We start from the raw sequence: 16,670 nt of genomic DNA on the forward strand, positions 1-16,670 counted from the left end.
CTTGTTGGGCCCGCCCCTTTCACGGTTATCGCTTCTCGGCCTTTTGGCTAAGATCAAGTGTAGTATCTGTTCTTATCAGTTTAATATCTGATACGTCCCCTATCTGGGGACCATATATTAAATGGATTTTTGAGAACGGGGGCCGATTTCGAAGCTTGCTTCCGTCGCCCTATGCATTGACCCGATATGGCAGTATCTTCGGGTACAGTGCACCACCCCCTTACAGGGTTAAAAAGAAAGATTCCTACTTTCATTGCTACCTGCTTGCTGGCTAGCCAGCTAGCCAGCCCTGTGGGCCTTGCTGCTGCTGCTGCTGCAGCCAAAAAACAAAAGGTGGTGCTGCTGCTGCTTCTGCTTCTGCTTGTGTCTGGCCGCTGTTGGAGCGTCCAGGCACAGGACTTCTGCTGCTGCTGACTAAATGGCCTCCTTAATTGGATCATTTGAGTAGCCAGCACACCTGTGCAGGTAGGGCATGACATGATAGGCAGCTGCCTTGATAGCGGGTGGGTGCTGAATGTTCCTAATTGACAAAATAAGATTAATGCTTATGAAGAAATATAAAATCTCATCCCTTCCCCAATATCGCGCCACACCCCTACCCCTTAATTCCCTGGTTGAACTTGATGGACATATGTCTTTTTTCGACCGTACTAACTATGTAACTATGTAACATAACATGGGGGGGGGGGTCTCCTGGCTGTTCACACAGGTGTGTCATTGCTGTACATTGACCATGCATTGCTTCTGTGGTATTGCAAAGGCAAAGACAAATGCTTCCAGCCATCCATTGCACTAATGGATTGGTCATCAGCTGGCTGTCTATGTCCCGCATCAATATAGACCAAAGTACAGAGGGTTAGGCTATGCTATTGTGCACCTACCTGATGCATCAGAAGGTGCGAGGCCTTTGCTAAATTCTGTGCACAGACTTTGAGATCTATGCTTTAGACTGTATCTAAACCTGCTCCAACATGGACTGACATTCTGGCCTACTTTCAGCCGATGCGACTTGTCTGTCGCTGAACAGTCGCTTTTTATGTATTCAGCACCTATGTATAATGTTGTAAAAATGCTCTAGAAGCTAAAGTCGCAGAAATGTCACACATATTTGGCCTGCAACTTTCTGTGCGACAAATTCAGACAGGAAAAATCAGTATAAATCCTTAGAAAATTATCCCCCAGTGTCTCCATCTGCTGGCGGTATTGAATAAGCATTGCTGCACTGATGGGGTATGCATTAGACGAAAAAAAAGAAGAAAAAGAAGAATAATACGCCCAGAAAAGAGGCGAAAAGGAGAAAAACGTAAAAAAACGTGAAAAAAAAGTAAGAGGAAGAGAAGGGAAAAAAAGGTGGAAATGGGTTTAAAAGTGATTTCGGCGGAGAAATATATATATATATATATATATATATATATATATATATATATACGCGCACACACACACATATATATAAACGTATTCTCCGTTGAGATATTGCAGCCGCTGCTGTGTCCAGGCCCAGGAGCCTTAGCACTGTGCTGTGATGTCACTCAATACCACTGACATCACTAGGTGTAAACAACATCTCTCCTTTGCTGTGTATGTGACTATGGAGCTGTTTGGTGATGTCGTCTATTATGGCCTTCATAGAAGCAACAGGAGATTGTTGCATCCATCTAGAACCCTCAGAACTACAGTGCTATGATGTCACTCACTTCCACAGGCCTTGCAGAGTGTAAACAACAACAACCCAGCTTTGTTGTGTATGTAACCATAGGGATTTGTGATGTCACCTAGAACCTTCACAGCAGCGACAGCTTTATGAGGAGCATCAGCACTGCTCTGCCTGAGCAGAACCATCACCGCCATAGGTTGTCAAATAACCCGGGTTTAACCCACACAGGTAAGTCCAATGGGGTGCAGGCATGTCCTCTATGCTTACAGCTTCCCGTGGGTGTTGGTTTGATACCGTTTGGGGACAGCCAAGGAGGCATCTGCAGGCAACAAAGGTAGGTGTGTGCTTGTGTGTGTGTTTCCTATGCAGATCCTAAGCCCAGTGTCACATGCAAGTAGGAGGAGTAAGAAGGGTTCCTGGCAAATCCGGGTTATGGATTGCATTTAAAAAGGCCCCGTGGGAGTGCAATGGGCCCCTGTCTTGCTGCTTAGCAATAATGGTATGGGTTTAGGTTCTGCTGTGTGTACTGGTGGTTGACTGCCCCCCAGCCCAGAGTGTGCATGGAAAATTGTCTGGCAGCCTCCCTGACAGCAAGCAGTGATAGTGCCCATGAAGGGGACCTTGTTGGGCCCGCCCCTTTCATGGTTATCGCTTCTCGGCCTTTTGGCTAAGATCAAGTGTAGTATCTGTTCTTATCAGTTTAATATCTGATACGTCCCCTATCTGGGGACCATATATTAAATGGATTTTTGAGAACGGGGGCCGATTTCGAAGCTTGCTTCCGTCGCCCTATGCATTGACCCGATATGGCAGTATCTTCGGGTACAGTGCACCACCCCCTTACAGGGTTAAAAAGAAAGATTCCTACTTTCATTGCTACCTGCTTGCTGGCTAGCCAGCTAGCCAGCCCTGTGGGCCTTGCTGCTGCTGCTGCTGCAGCCAAAAAACAAAAGGTGGTGCTGCTGCTGCTTCTGCTTCTGCTTGTGTCTGGCCGCTGTTGGAGCGTCCAGGCACAGGACTTCTGCTGCTGCTGACTAAATGGCCTCCTTAATTGGATCATTTGAGTAGCCAGCACACCTGTGCAGGTAGGGCATGACATGATAGGCAGCTGCCTTGATAGCGGGTGGGTGCTGAATGTTCCTAATTGACAAAATAAGATTAATGCTTATGAAGAAATATAAAATCTCATCCCTTCCCCAATATCGCGCCACACCCCTACCCCTTAATTCCCTGGTTGAACTTGATGGACATATGTCTTTTTTCGACCGTACTAACTATGTAACTATGTAACATAACATGGGGGGGGGGTCTCCTGGCTGTTCACACAGGTGTGTCATTGCTGTACATTGACCATGCATTGCTTCTGTGGTATTGCAAAGGCAAAGACAAATGCTTCCAGCCATCCATTGCACTAATGGATTGGTCATCAGCTGGCTGTCTATGTCCCGCATCAATATAGACCAAAGTACAGAGGGTTAGGCTATGCTATTGTGCACCTACCTGATGCATCAGAAGGTGCGAGGCCCTTGCTAAATTCTGTGCACAGACTTTGAGATCTATGCTTTAGACTGTATCTAAACCTGCTCCAACATGGACTGACATTCTGGCCTACTTTCAGCCGATGCGACTTGTCTGTCGCTGAACAGTCGCTTTTTATGTATTCAGCACCTATGTATAATGTTGTAAAAATGCTCTAGAAGCTAAAGTCGCAGAAATGTCACACATATTTGGCCTGCAACTTTCTGTGCGACAAATTCAGACAGGAAAAATCAGTATAAATCCTTAGAAAATTATCCCCCAGTGTCTCCATCTGCTGGCGGTATTGAATAAGCATTGCTGCACTGATGGGGTATGCATTAGACGAAAAAAAAGAAGAAAAAGAAGAATAATACGCCCAGAAAAGAGGCGAAAAGGAGAAAAACGTAAAAAAACGTGAAAAAAAAGTAAGAGGAAGAGAAGGGAAAAAAAGGTGGAAATGGGTTTAAAAGTGATTTTGGCGGAGAAATATATATATATATATATATATATATATATATATATATACGCGCACACACACACATATATATAAACGTATTCTCCGTTGAGATATTGCAGCCGCTGCTGTGTCCAGGCCCAGGAGCCTTAGCACTGTGCTGTGATGTCACTCAATACCACTGACATCACTAGGTGTAAACAACATCTCTCCTTTGCTGTGTATGTGACTATGGAGCTGTTTGGTGATGTCGTCTATTATGGCCTTCATAGAAGCAACAGGAGATTGTTGCATCCATCTAGAACCCTCAGAACTACAGTGCTATGATGTCACTCACTTCCACAGGCCTTGCAGAGTGTAAACAACAACAACCCAGCTTTGTTGTGTATGTAACCATAGGGATTTGTGATGTCACCTAGAACCTTCACAGCAGCGACAGCTTTATGAGGAGCATCAGCACTGCTCTGCCTGAGCAGAACCATCACCGCCATAGGTTGTCAAATAACCCGGGTTTAACCCACACAGGTAAGTCCAATGGGGTGCAGGCATGTCCTCTATGCTTACAGCTTCCCGTGGGTGTTGGTTTGATACCGTTTGGGGACAGCCAAGGAGGCATCTGCAGGCAACAAAGGTAGGTGTGTGCTTGTGTGTGTGTTTCCTATGCAGATCCTAAGCCCAGTGTCACATGCAAGTAGGAGGAGTAAGAAGGGTTCCTGGCAAATCCGGGTTATGGATTGCATTTAAAAAGGCCCCGTGGGAGTGCAATGGGCCCCTGTCTTGCTGCTTAGCAATAATGGTATGGGTTTAGGTTCTGCTGTGTGTACTGGTGGTTGACTGCCCCCCAGCCCAGAGTGTGCATGGAAAATTGTCTGGCAGCCTCCCTGACAGCAAGCAGTGATAGTGCCCATGAAGGGGACCTTGTTGGGCCCGCCCCTTTCACGGTTATCGCTTCTCGGCCTTTTGGCTAAGATCTTGTATCTTGTCAAGGGGCTCTGAGTTCGTCGAACCTTCGGCCTTGAGGCATCGGCGGTTTTTTAGCCGTCTTAAGCCTCATGCTGCTATAGGAGGAGGACTTACAAAGAACGGGAAGGCGATCCCCCATGGCGACCCTTAGGTTTGCTGCGCATACTGAAACTCGGATTAAGAACACCTTCCGTATTGAAGTGGATGAGGAGAAAAAGGAGAAGATGACTTTGGAATTTTTTGTCAAGAGAATTATGCTGGATTTATTGCACATTCAGAGAGAAGATGTGTTTTGCCTAAAAGACCCAGGTAAAGGACTTTTCATTCTTACCTTGACTTCCGCATCTGCATGTGACCATATGTTTGAGAAAGTTCGGGAGCTTGCCAATGAGGAGGATATGAAAGGACTTGTTTTCATTGCTCTATATTCTAATGGCGATGTTCCACTGGTGGTTACTATGCACGATCCATACGTGGATATAAGAGACATTGTCTTATTTTTAAACCAATATTGTGCGGAAGTCAAATACTCTCATAAAATAATGAATGCAATGGACTTTTGGACTGGAAAGCATAAGTTTGCTGTTAAGTTCAGAGAAGATGTGAGAGGAATTGGAGGTCTGTGTCGCCCACCTGCAAATTTTTTAATTGGGCGTAAACGTGGCTATTTATTCTACCCTGGGATGCCGTATTATTGCAGGAAATGCCATGAATATGGTCATACACAAGAATCTTGCAAAGAGGAAGTGGTTATTTGCAAAAGATGTGGCCAAAAAGGCCACACCACTTTGGACTGTCAAAATGAGATTCTGTGTAATGTGTGTAAGCAGAAAGGACACGCTTTTAAGGATTGTCCTCAACGCTCCTGGGCCAATATTGTGGCTACGTCGGCTGGTCCCTCGATGAGGAAGAGCTCCATGGATGCTGTGCCTGTGCCTAAGACCCACACCCTGAAAGTGACGCCTGAGTCTTCTGCTACCGGAATTCCTGTGATACCTGCTGTGGCTCATGTCTCCAAAAGCATTGTGTCCCCGGGGAAGGTCGTGGGACCTGAGACAGAAGTGAGGGGTTCTCCTCTCATGGAAGTTGAAGGTCCTGGACCGCCCAGAAGGGATACAGAGGAGATGGATGTAGAAGAACGGCGAAAGAGGAAAAGCAGAGACCAGAAAGAGGAAAAGGGCCTTAACATCAAAAGGAGTGGTCGAGTTAGTGCGGACGAGGGGAACGTGGAGATTGTCTGCCAAAAGGTTATAACAGCATCCGACCCTGTTAATATTGAGGAATTTGTGTCACCACCTACAGATTGGGGTTCTTTGTCTGAGGATAATGAATGACCCAGGAGCTACCAAGTGTTAATATCTCCTCCTTCAATGTGAGGAGTTTGAAGAGCCCAGAGAGGAGGGCTGCTTTATTTTCTTTCTTGTCTTCTTTGCCTACAGACATTTTATTTTTACAGGAATGTGCCATTGATTATGATATCAATTATTCATCTTTGAGATCTGAATGGACTCTTGGCCCGTCTGTGTGGTCAGGGGATAATGAGAGGAAAGTGACTGGTGTTGGCATACTGTTCAAGAGCAGTGAGTATAAAGTTACCTCCTTCACAGACATTGTACCCGGTAGAGCCCTGCTCGTTCATATTATTTATAATGACATGAATATGAGACTTTTAAATGTATATGCCTCTCCAGATAAGGATGAAAGATCTGATTTATTAGAGAAAATTCAGTTTTATTTACCGGGTTCATCCCCGCTTATCATCGCCGGTGATTTTAATTGTATAATGGCAGGAGAGGAGCGGGCTGGAGGATCTGAACAAAGGAAAGATAAGACTGAAAAACAACTAAAGGATTTTATAGTTGATTTTAATTTAAAAGATTTGTGGAGAACCTCTTTCCCTAATGACCCTGGGTATACCTGGGGGAATAGCCTTTATATGTCAAGGATTGATTATATTTTTGCTTCTGGATTTGCATTTTATGGGAATATGCAATTGACTTCTACCTTTTTTTCAGATCATAAGATTCTATCTGCTACATGTAAGTTTGATGGGGTTTGCAGAGCCAAAGGAGTCTGGCGTCTGAATGTCTCTTTGCTTGAAGATGAAGAAATTAAATGTAATTTTATCTATCTTTTTAAAAAATTGCAGACCTCAAAGACTAATTTTAATTCTCTTTTAGCATGGTGGGAATTCTGCAAGGTAAAATTTAAAGAGTATTTTATTAAGATGGGTGTTAAAAAAACAAAAGAGAAATTGAAATGGTATAGAGATCTTAACACAAAACTACAAACCTATTATCAACTCAAAGAGCTGGGTGTATATGTAGACGATCTGATTTTAAGTGTTAAAAGTGATATTCAGAAGGCTATAACTAACAAAGGGAAAGAAATAATTTTTAACTCCAAAGTTGAATGTAAAGAGAAGGATGAAAAGTGTACAAGATTCTTTTTTAAAAAGGTAATGGAAACAAAAAAGTTAATGATTAACATTGAGGATGAAACTACTAATGTAGGAATGTTATCCAAAGCTAAATCCTTTTATCAAGATCTGTTTAATGAGAAACCCATTGATATATCTGCTGCTAATTTTCTCCTAAGCACTTTAGATTGTGGTTTAAGTAAGGAGGACCAAGATGCACTTTGCACAGAAGTAAGATGCCAAGAATTAGAAATTGCTGCTAAAAGTTTATCCACAGGTAAAACACCAGGTTCGGATGGACTTCCTGTAGAGTTTTATAAAACCTTTTGGGAAATTTTTAAAGATGATTTGCTTAATATTTTTAAGGAGGCTTTTAATTCTGATGTTCTACCTTTATCTTGGAGGAGTGGTATAGTGTCTCTGATCCCCAAAAAGGGGGATAGGAACAGCTTAGAAAATTGGAGACCAATTACGCTTCTTAATGTTGATTATAAGATTATGTCAAAAATTTTTGTTAACAGAATGAAGCCTTTTTTGTACAAGGTCATCCATGTGGATCAGGTATGTGGTGTCCCAGGAAGGAGTGTAGCTGAACCTTTAAATGCTATTAGGGACGTCATATGGTATCAGCAAGAGCGGAATCAAAATCTAGCCATTCTATCTCTAGATTTTCATAAAGCTTTCGATAGAGTATCACATTGTTTTTTATGGATGGTTTTACAACGCATGGGTTTTCCTAACATATTTATTAAGCAAATTGCTCTCTTATATAAAGGTTCTTTTAGCAGGATTTTAATAAATGGTTTCCTTACGGATTTTATTAATTTATCATCAGGGGTAAAGCAAGGCTGCCCTCTGTCTCCTATACTGTTCATATGTGCAATAGAACCTCTGTTAAACTTAATAAGGAATGATAAAATAATAAAAGGAGTGCCAGTTCCTGGAGGTAATAGTGCCACCCTTAAAGTGTGTGGCTATATGGATGATATTAATGTTTTTTGTGAAAGTTCCTTCTCTTTACAAAGAGTTGTGGATGTTACTGATTTCTTTTGTAAAGCTTCTGCTTTTAAACTTAATTTATCTAAATGTGACTGTTTTTATATAGGTAAATGGGAAAACGTGCAAATACCAAACCTAAAATTACAGTCAGAAAAAATAAAAATCCTTGGAGTCATCTTTGATAAAAATAACAATGGTGAGGAAAGTTGGCTAATGGTAAAAGAAAAGGTAAAGAAGAAGGTAGACTTTTGGTCCCTTAGGAAATTATCTTTAGAAGGTAAAATTTTGGTGATTAAGGCTATGCTTATACCCATTATGCTCTATTTAAATATGATTTATCCTCCTAATGAACTTATGTCTAGGCAACTTCAGAGGATTCTCTTTGAGTTTCTATGGAGTTCTAAAGCAGAAAAATTAAAAAGAGATATTATGTATAAGTCACAAAAAAATGGAGGAAAACAGGTTCCCTGTATTAGAAAATTTTTATACTTAAGGTTTTTTAGTTGGTGTTTTAGGGGACTTTTTATGAAAAGTGTATGGTCCTGTTTTTTAAAGTACTCTGCGGGACATATTTTTAGAAGAAGAAAATGGGTGTTTTTATCATTATCTTCTCCTGTACTTTTAACTCCGCCTAAACATTATGCCATCTTAGAAAAAATTATACGTATGTATAACCTTAAAGACTTTGACTTGTTAACCTTGAGGGATGCTCGCAAGATAGAAGTACAGTTAAATTTGCAAGAAGAAATATGTATGGTCTCTAATTTTTCTTATAATAGGTGTGTACAAATATGGAAAAAGGTAAATGAGCCATATCTTTTTAATGAGCACAAGGATTTAGCATGGATGATTATCCATGAGTGTCTTCCGGTAAGATTTTTCCAATATAGAAGAGGTCTAAATGCTGTATGTGTCTGTCCCCGGGAAAATTGCAATATAGATGAAACTGTTTTGCACCTTTTCTGGAATTGTTATTTTGCACAAAAGGTTTTTAGACTAATTGGTTCTTTATTGAAATTCCTAACAGGTCTAAAAGTTTTAAATCATGAAGTTGTTTTATATGGCAAAAGTGATGGAGTTACGAAAGAAAAAGAGAGAATTTTGTGGATTTTTATCAACTGTACAAAAAATGTATTATGGAAAGTTCGTAATATCCTTGTCTTCAAAAGAGATTTTATTTGTGAAAAAGAATGTTTGAAGATGATATACAGTGAAGTTTACTTGTACTATTTAATTGATAAAAAGAGATATGGGCAGAAAAAAGCATTAGCTATGTGGAATTTACATTTATGGAAAACAGTATTTGATATATTGTAAAAATTTCTTGTGATGTATTTAAGTTTTTGAGTTTTTTCAATAAAAATGTAAAAAAAAAAAAAAAAAATCTGTTCTTATCAGTTTAATATCTGATACGTCCCCTATCTGGGGACCATATATTAAATGGATTTTTGAGAACGGGGGCCGATTTCGAAGCTTGCTTCCGTCGCCCTATGCATTGACCCGATATGGCAGTATCTTCGGGTACAGTGCACCACCCCCTTACAGGGTTAAAAAGAAAGATTCCTACTTTCATTGCTACCTGCTTGCTGGCTAGCCAGCTAGCCAGCCCTGTGGGCCTTGCTGCTGCTGCTGCTGCAGCCAAAAAACAAAAGGTGGTGCTGCTGCTGCTTCTGCTTCTGCTTGTGTCTGGCCGCTGTTGGAGCGTCCAGGCACAGGACTTCTGCTGCTGCTGACTAAATGGCCTCCTTAATTGGATCATTTGAGTAGCCAGCACACCTGTGCAGGTAGGGCATGACATGATAGGCAGCTGCCTTGATAGCGGGTGGGTGCTGAATGTTCCTAATTGACAAAATAAGATTAATGCTTATGAAGAAATATAAAATCTCATCCCTTCCCCAATATCGCGCCACACCCCTACCCCTTAATTCCCTGGTTGAACTTGATGGACATATGTCTTTTTTCGACCGTACTAACTATGTAACTATGTAACATAACATGGGGGGGGGGGGTCTCCTGGCTGTTCACACAGGTGTGTCATTGCTGTACATTGACCATGCATTGCTTCTGTGGTATTGCAAAGGCAAAGACAAATGCTTCCAGCCATCCATTGCACTAATGGATTGGTCATCAGCTGGCTGTCTATGTCCCGCATCAATATAGACCAAAGTACAGAGGGTTAGGCTATGCTATTGTGCACCTACCTGATGCATCAGAAGGTGCGAGGCCCTTGCTAAATTCTGTGCACAGACTTTGAGATCTATGCTTTAGACTGTATCTAAACCTGCTCCAACATGGACTGACATTCTGGCCTACTTTCAGCCGATGCGACTTGTCTGTCGCTGAACAGTCGCTTTTTATGTATTCAGCACCTATGTATAATGTTGTAAAAATGCTCTAGAAGCTAAAGTCGCAGAAATGTCACACATATTTGGCCTGCAACTTTCTGTGCGACAAATTCAGACAGGAAAAATCAGTATAAATCCTTAGAAAATTATCCCCCAGTGTCTCCATCTGCTGGCGGTATTGAATAAGCATTGCTGCACTGATGGGGTATGCATTAGACGAAAAAAAAGAAGAAAAAGAAGAATAATACGCCCAGAAAAGAGGCGAAAAGGAGAAAAACGTAAAAAAACGTGAAAAAAAAGTAAGAGGAAGAGAAGGGAAAAAAAGGTGGAAATGGGTTTAAAAGTGATTTCGGCGGAGAAATATATATATATATATATATATATATATATATACGCGCACACACACACATATATATAAACGTATTCTCCGTTGAGATATTGCAGCCGCTGCTGTGTCCAGGCCCAGGAGCCTTAGCACTGTGCTGTGATGTCACTCAATACCACTGACATCACTAGGTGTAAACAACATCTCTCCTTTGCTGTGTATGTGACTATGGAGCTGTTTGGTGATGTCGTCTATTATGGCCTTCATAGAAGCAACAGGAGATTGTTGCATCCATCTAGAACCCTCAGAACTACAGTGCTATGATGTCACTCACTTCCACAGGCCTTGCAGAGTGTAAACAACAACAACCCAGCTTTGTTGTGTATGTAACCATAGGGATTTGTGATGTCACCTAGAACCTTCACAGCAGCGACAACTTTATGAGGAGCATCAGCACTGCTCTGCCTGAGCAGAACCATCACCGCCATAGGTTGTCAAATAACCCGGGTTTAACCCACACAGGTAAGTCCAATGGGGTGCAGGCATGTCCTCTATGCTTACAGCTTCCCGTGGGTGTTGGTTTGATACCGTTTGGGGACAGCCAAGGAGGCATCTGCAGGCAACAAAGGTAGGTGTGTGCTTGTGTGTGTGTTTCCTATGCAGATCCTAAGCCCAGTGTCACATGCAAGTAGGAGGAGTAAGAAGGGTTCCTGGCAAATCCGGGTTATGGATTGCATTTAAAAAGGCCCCGTGGGAGTGCAATGGGCCCCTGTCTTGCTGCTTAGCAATAATGGTATGGGTTTAGGTTCTGCTGTGTGTACTGGTGGTTGACTGCCCCCCAGCCCAGAGTGTGCATGGAAAATTGTCTGGCAGCCTCCCTGACAGCAAGCAGTGATAGTGCCCATGAAGGGGACCTTGTTGGGCCCGCCCCTTTCACGGTTATCGCTTCTCGGCCTTTTGGCTAAGATCAAGTGTAGTATCTGTTCTTATCAGTTTAATATCTGATACGTCCCCTATCTGGGGACCATATATTAAATGGATTTTTGAGAACGGGGGCCGATTTCGAAGCTTGCTTCCGTCGCCCTATGCATTGACCCGATATGGCAGTATCTTCGGGTACAGTGCACCACCCCCTTACAGGGTTAAAAAGAAAGATTCCTACTTTCATTGCTACCTGCTTGCTGGCTAGCCAGCTAGCCAGCCCTGTGGGCCTTGCTGCTGCTGCTGCTGCAGCAGCCAAAAAACAAAAGGTGGTGCTGCTGCTGCTTCTGCTTCTGCTTGTGTCTGGCCGCTGTTGGAGCGTCCAGGCACAGGACTTCTGCTGCTGCTGACTAAATGGCCTCCTTAATTGGATCATTTGAGTAGCCAGCACACCTGTGCAGGTAGGGCATGACATGATAGGCAGCTGCCTTGATAGCGGGTGGGTGCTGAATGTTCCTAATTGACAAAATAAGATTAATGCTTATGAAGAAATATAAAATCTCATCCCTTCCCCAATATCGCGACACACCCCTACCCCTTAATTCCCTGGTTGAACTTGATGGACATATGTCTTTTTTCGACCGTACTAACTATGTAACTATGTAACATAACATGGGGGGGGGGGTCTCCTGGCTGTTCACACAGGTGTGTCATTGCTGTACATTGACCATGCATTGCTTCTGTGGTATTGCAAAGGCAAAGACAAATGCTTCCAGCCATCCATTGCACTAATGGATTGGTCATCAGCTGGCTGTCTATGTCCCGCATCAATATAGACCAAAGTACAGAGGGTTAGGCTATGCTATTGTGCACCTACCTGATGCATCAGAAGGTGCGAGGCCCTTGCTAAATTCTGTGCACAGACTTTGAGATCTATGCTTTAGACTGTATCTAAACCTGCTCCAACATGGACTGACATTCTGGCCTACTTTCAGCCGATGCGACTTGTCTGTCGCTGAACAGTCGCTTTTTATGTATTCAGCACCTATGTATAATGTTGTAAAAATGCTCTAGAAGCTAAAGTCGCAGAAATGTCACACATATTTGGCCTGCAACTTTCTGTGCGACAAATTCAGACAGGAAAAATCAGTATAAATCCTTAGAAAATTATCCCCCAGTGTCTCCATCTGCTGGCGGTATTGAATAAGCATTGCTGCACTGATGGGGTATGCATTAGACGAAAAAAAAGAAGAAAAAGAAGAATAATACGCCCAGAAAAGAGGCGAAAAGGAGAAAAACGTAAAAAAACGTGAAAAAAAAGTAAGAGGAAGAGAAGGGAAAAAAAAGGTGGAAATGGGTTTAAAAGTGATTTCGGCGGAGAAATATATATATATATATATATATATATATATATATATATATATATATATATATACGCGCACACACACACATATATATAAACGTATTCTCCGTTGAGATATTGCAGCCGCTGCTGTGTCCAGGCCCAGGAGCCTTAGCACTGTGCTGTGATGTCACTCAATACCACTGACATCACTAGGTGTAAACAACATCTCTCCTTTGCTGTGTATGTGACTATGGAGCTGTTTGGTGATGTCGTCTATTATGGCCTTCATAGAAGCAACAGGAGATTGTTGCATCCATCTAGAACCCTCAGAACTACAGTGCTATGATGTCACTCACTTCCACAGGCCTTGCAGAGTGTAAACAACAACAACCCAGCTTTGTTGTGTATGTAACCATAGGGATTTGTGATGTCACCTAGAACCTTCACAGCAGCGACAGCTTTATGAGGAGCATCAGCACTGCTCTGCCTGAGCAGAACCATCACCGCCATAGGTTGTCAAATAACCCGGGTTTAACCCACACAGGTAAGTCCAATGGGGTGCAGGCATGTCCTCTATGCTTACAGCTTCCCGTGGGTGTTGGTTTGATACCGTTTGGGGACAGCCAAGGAGGCATCTGCAGGCAACAAAGGTAGGTGTGTGCTTGTGTGTGTGTTTCCTATGCAGATCCTAAGCCCAGTGTCACATGCAAGTAGGAGGAGTAAGAAGGGTTCCTGGCAAATCCGGGTTATGGATTGCATTTAAAAAGGCCCCGTGGGAGTGCAATGGGCCCCTGTCTTGCTGCTTAGCAATAATGGTATGGGTTTAGGTTCTGCTGTGTGTACTGGTGGTTGACTGCCCCCCAGCCCAGAGTGTGCATGGAAAATTGTCTGGCAGCCTCCCTGACAGCAAGCAGTGATAGTGCCCATGAAGGGGACCTTGTTGGGCCCGCCCCTTTCACGGTTATCGCTTCTCGGCCTTTTGGCTAAGATCAAGTGTAGTATCTGTTCTTATCAGTTTAATATCTGATACGTCCCCTATCTGGGGACCATATATTAAATGGATTTTTGAGAACGGGGGCCGATTTCGAAGCTTGCTTCCGTCGCCCTATGCATTGACCCGATATGGCAGTATCTTCGGGTACAGTGCATCACCCCCTTACAGGGTTAAAAAGAAAGATTCCTACTTTCATTGCTACCTGCTTGCTGGCTAGCCAGCTAGCCAGCCCTGTGGGCCTTGCTGCTGCTGCTGCTGCAGCCAAAAAACAAAAGGTGGTGCTGCTGCTGCTTCTGCTTCTGCTTGTGTCTGGCCGCTGTTGGAGCGTCCAGGCACAGGACTTCTGCTGCTGCTGACTAAATGGCCTCCTTAATTGGATCATTTGAGTAGCCAGCACACCTGTGCAGGTAGGGCATGACATGATAGGCAGCTGCCTTGATAGCGGGTGGGTGCTGAATGTTCCTAATTGACAAAATAAGATTAATGCTTATGAAGAAATATAAAATCTCATCCCTTCCCCAATATCGCGCCACACCCCTACCCCTTAATTCCCTGGTTGAACTTGATGGACATATGTCTTTTTTCGACCGTACTAACTATGTAACTATGTAACATAACATGGGGGGGGGGGTCTCCTGGCTGTTCACACAGGTGTGTCATTGCTGTACATTGACCATGCATTGCTTCTGTGGTATTGCAAAGGCAAAGACAAATGCTTCCAGCCATCCATTGCACTAATGGATTGGTCATCAGCTGGCTGTCTATGTCCCGCATCAATATAGACCAAAGTACAGAGGGTTAGGCTATGCTATTGTGCACCTACCTGATGCATCAGAAGGTGCGAGGCCCTTGCTAAATTCTGTGCACAGACTTTGAGATCTATGCTTTAGACTGTATCTAAACCTGCTCCAACATGGACTGACATTCTGGCCTACTTTCAGCCGATGCGACTTGTCTGTCGCTGAACAGTCGCTTTTTATGTATTCAGCACCTATGTATAATGTTGTAAAAATGCTCTAGAAGCTAAAGTCGCAGAAATGTCACACATATTTGGCCTGCAACTTTCTGTGCGACAAATTCAGACAGGAAAAATCAGTATAAATCCTTAGAAAATTATCCCCCAGTGTCTCCATCTGCTGGCGGTATTGAATAAGCATTGCTGCACTGATGGGGTATGCATTAGACGAAAAAAAAGAAGAAAAAGAAGAATAATACGCCCAGAAAAGAGGCGAAAAGGAGAAAAACGTAAAAAAACGTGAAAAAAAAGTAAGAGGAAGAGAAGGGAAAAAAAGGTGGAAATGGGTTTAAAAGTGATTTCGGCGGAGAAATATATATATATATATATATATATATATATATATATATACGCGCACACACACACATATATATAAACGTATTCTCCGTTGAGATATTGCAGCCGCTGCTGTGTCCAGGCCCAGGAGCCTTAGCACTGTGCTGTGATGTCACTCAATACCACTGACATCACTAGGTGTAAACAACATCTCTCCTTTGCTGTGTATGTGACTATGGAGCTGTTTGGTGATGTCGTCTATTATGGCCTTCATAGAAGCAACAGGAGATTGTTGCATCCATCTAGAACCCTCAGAACTACAGTGCTATGATGTCACTCACTTCCACAGGCCTTGCAGAGTGTAAACAACAACAACCCAGCTTTGTTGTGTATGTAACCATAGGGATTTGTGATGTCACCTAGAACCTTCACAGCAGCGACAGCTTTATGAGGAGCATCAGCACTGCTCTGCCTGAGCAGAACCATCACCGCCATAGGTTGTCAAATAACCCGGGTTTAACCCACACAGGTAAGTCCAATGGGGTGCAGGCATGTCCTCTATGCTTACAGCTTCCCGTGGGTGTTGGTTTGATACCGTTTGGGGACAGCCAAGGAGGCATCTGCAGGCAACAAAGGTAGGTGTGTGCTTGTGTGTGTGTTTCCTATGCAGATCCTAAGCCCAGTGTCACATGCAAGTAGGAGGAGTAAGAAGGGTTCCTGGCAAATCCGGGTTATGGATTGCATTTAAAAAGGCCCCGTGGGAGTGCAATGGGCCCCTGTCTTGCTGCTTAGCAATAATGGTATGGGTTTAGGTTCTGCTGTGTGTACTGGTGGTTGACTGCCCCCCAGCCCAGAGTGTGCATGGAAAATTGTCTGGCAGCCTCCCTGACAGCAAGCAGTGATAGTGCCCATGAAGGGGACCTTGTTGGGCCCGCCCCTTTCACGGTTATCGCTTCTCGGCCTTTTGGCTAAGATCAAGTGTAGTATCTGTTCTTATCAGTTTAATATCTGATACGTCCCCTATCTGGGGACCATATATTAAATGGATTTTTGAGAACGGGGGCCGATTTCGAAGCTTGCTTCCGTCGCCCTATGCATTGACCCGATATGGCAGTATCTTCGGGTACAGTGCACCACCCCCTTACAGGCTTTAAAAAGAAAGATTCCTACTTTCATTGCTACCTGCTTGCTGGCTAGCCAGCTAGCCAGCCCTGTGGGCCTTGCTGCTGCTGCTGCTGCAGCCAAAAAACAAAAGGTGGTGCTGCTGCTGCTTCTGCTTCTGCTTGTGTCTGGCCGCTGTTGGAGCGTCCAGGCACAGGACTTCTGCTGCTGCTGACTAAATGGCCTCCTTAATTGGATCATTTGAGTAGCCAGCACACCTGTGCAGGTAGGGCATGACATGATAGGCAGCTGCCTTGATAGCGGGTGGGTGCTGAATGTTC

The 16,670-nt window shown here is 43.4% G+C and overlaps 6 non-coding genes across 6 annotated transcripts; all 6 read left to right on the forward strand.

Annotated features, from left to right (window-relative positions):
* Positions 1–27: 27 nt before the first annotated feature.
* Positions 28–218, forward strand: LOC130329477 (U2 spliceosomal RNA). The gene has a single exon (XR_008873039.1). It is a non-coding gene; the product is annotated as a U2 spliceosomal RNA (small nuclear RNA).
* A 2,083-nt stretch (positions 219–2,301) lies between these two features.
* Positions 2,302–2,492, forward strand: LOC130329478 (U2 spliceosomal RNA). Its single transcript, XR_008873040.1, has one exon. It is a non-coding gene; the product is annotated as a U2 spliceosomal RNA (small nuclear RNA).
* A 6,859-nt stretch (positions 2,493–9,351) lies between these two features.
* Positions 9,352–9,544, forward strand: LOC130329530 (U2 spliceosomal RNA). Its single transcript, XR_008873085.1, has one exon. It is a non-coding gene; the product is annotated as a U2 spliceosomal RNA (small nuclear RNA).
* Positions 9,545–11,618: 2,074 nt separating this feature from the next.
* Positions 11,619–11,809, forward strand: LOC130329479 (U2 spliceosomal RNA). Its single transcript, XR_008873041.1, has one exon. It is a non-coding gene; the product is annotated as a U2 spliceosomal RNA (small nuclear RNA).
* Positions 11,810–13,906: 2,097 nt separating this feature from the next.
* On the forward strand, positions 13,907–14,097 carry LOC130329510 (U2 spliceosomal RNA). Its single transcript, XR_008873069.1, has one exon. It is a non-coding gene; the product is annotated as a U2 spliceosomal RNA (small nuclear RNA).
* Positions 14,098–16,176: 2,079 nt separating this feature from the next.
* LOC130329480 (U2 spliceosomal RNA) lies at positions 16,177–16,367 on the forward strand. Its single transcript, XR_008873042.1, has one exon. It is a non-coding gene; the product is annotated as a U2 spliceosomal RNA (small nuclear RNA).
* The last annotated feature ends 303 nt before the right edge of the window (positions 16,368–16,670 follow it).

Source organism: Hyla sarda, unplaced genomic scaffold (genome assembly GCF_029499605.1).
Source record: "Hyla sarda isolate aHylSar1 unplaced genomic scaffold, aHylSar1.hap1 scaffold_318, whole genome shotgun sequence".
NCBI classification, from domain to species: Eukaryota; Metazoa; Chordata; class Amphibia; order Anura; family Hylidae; genus Hyla; species Hyla sarda.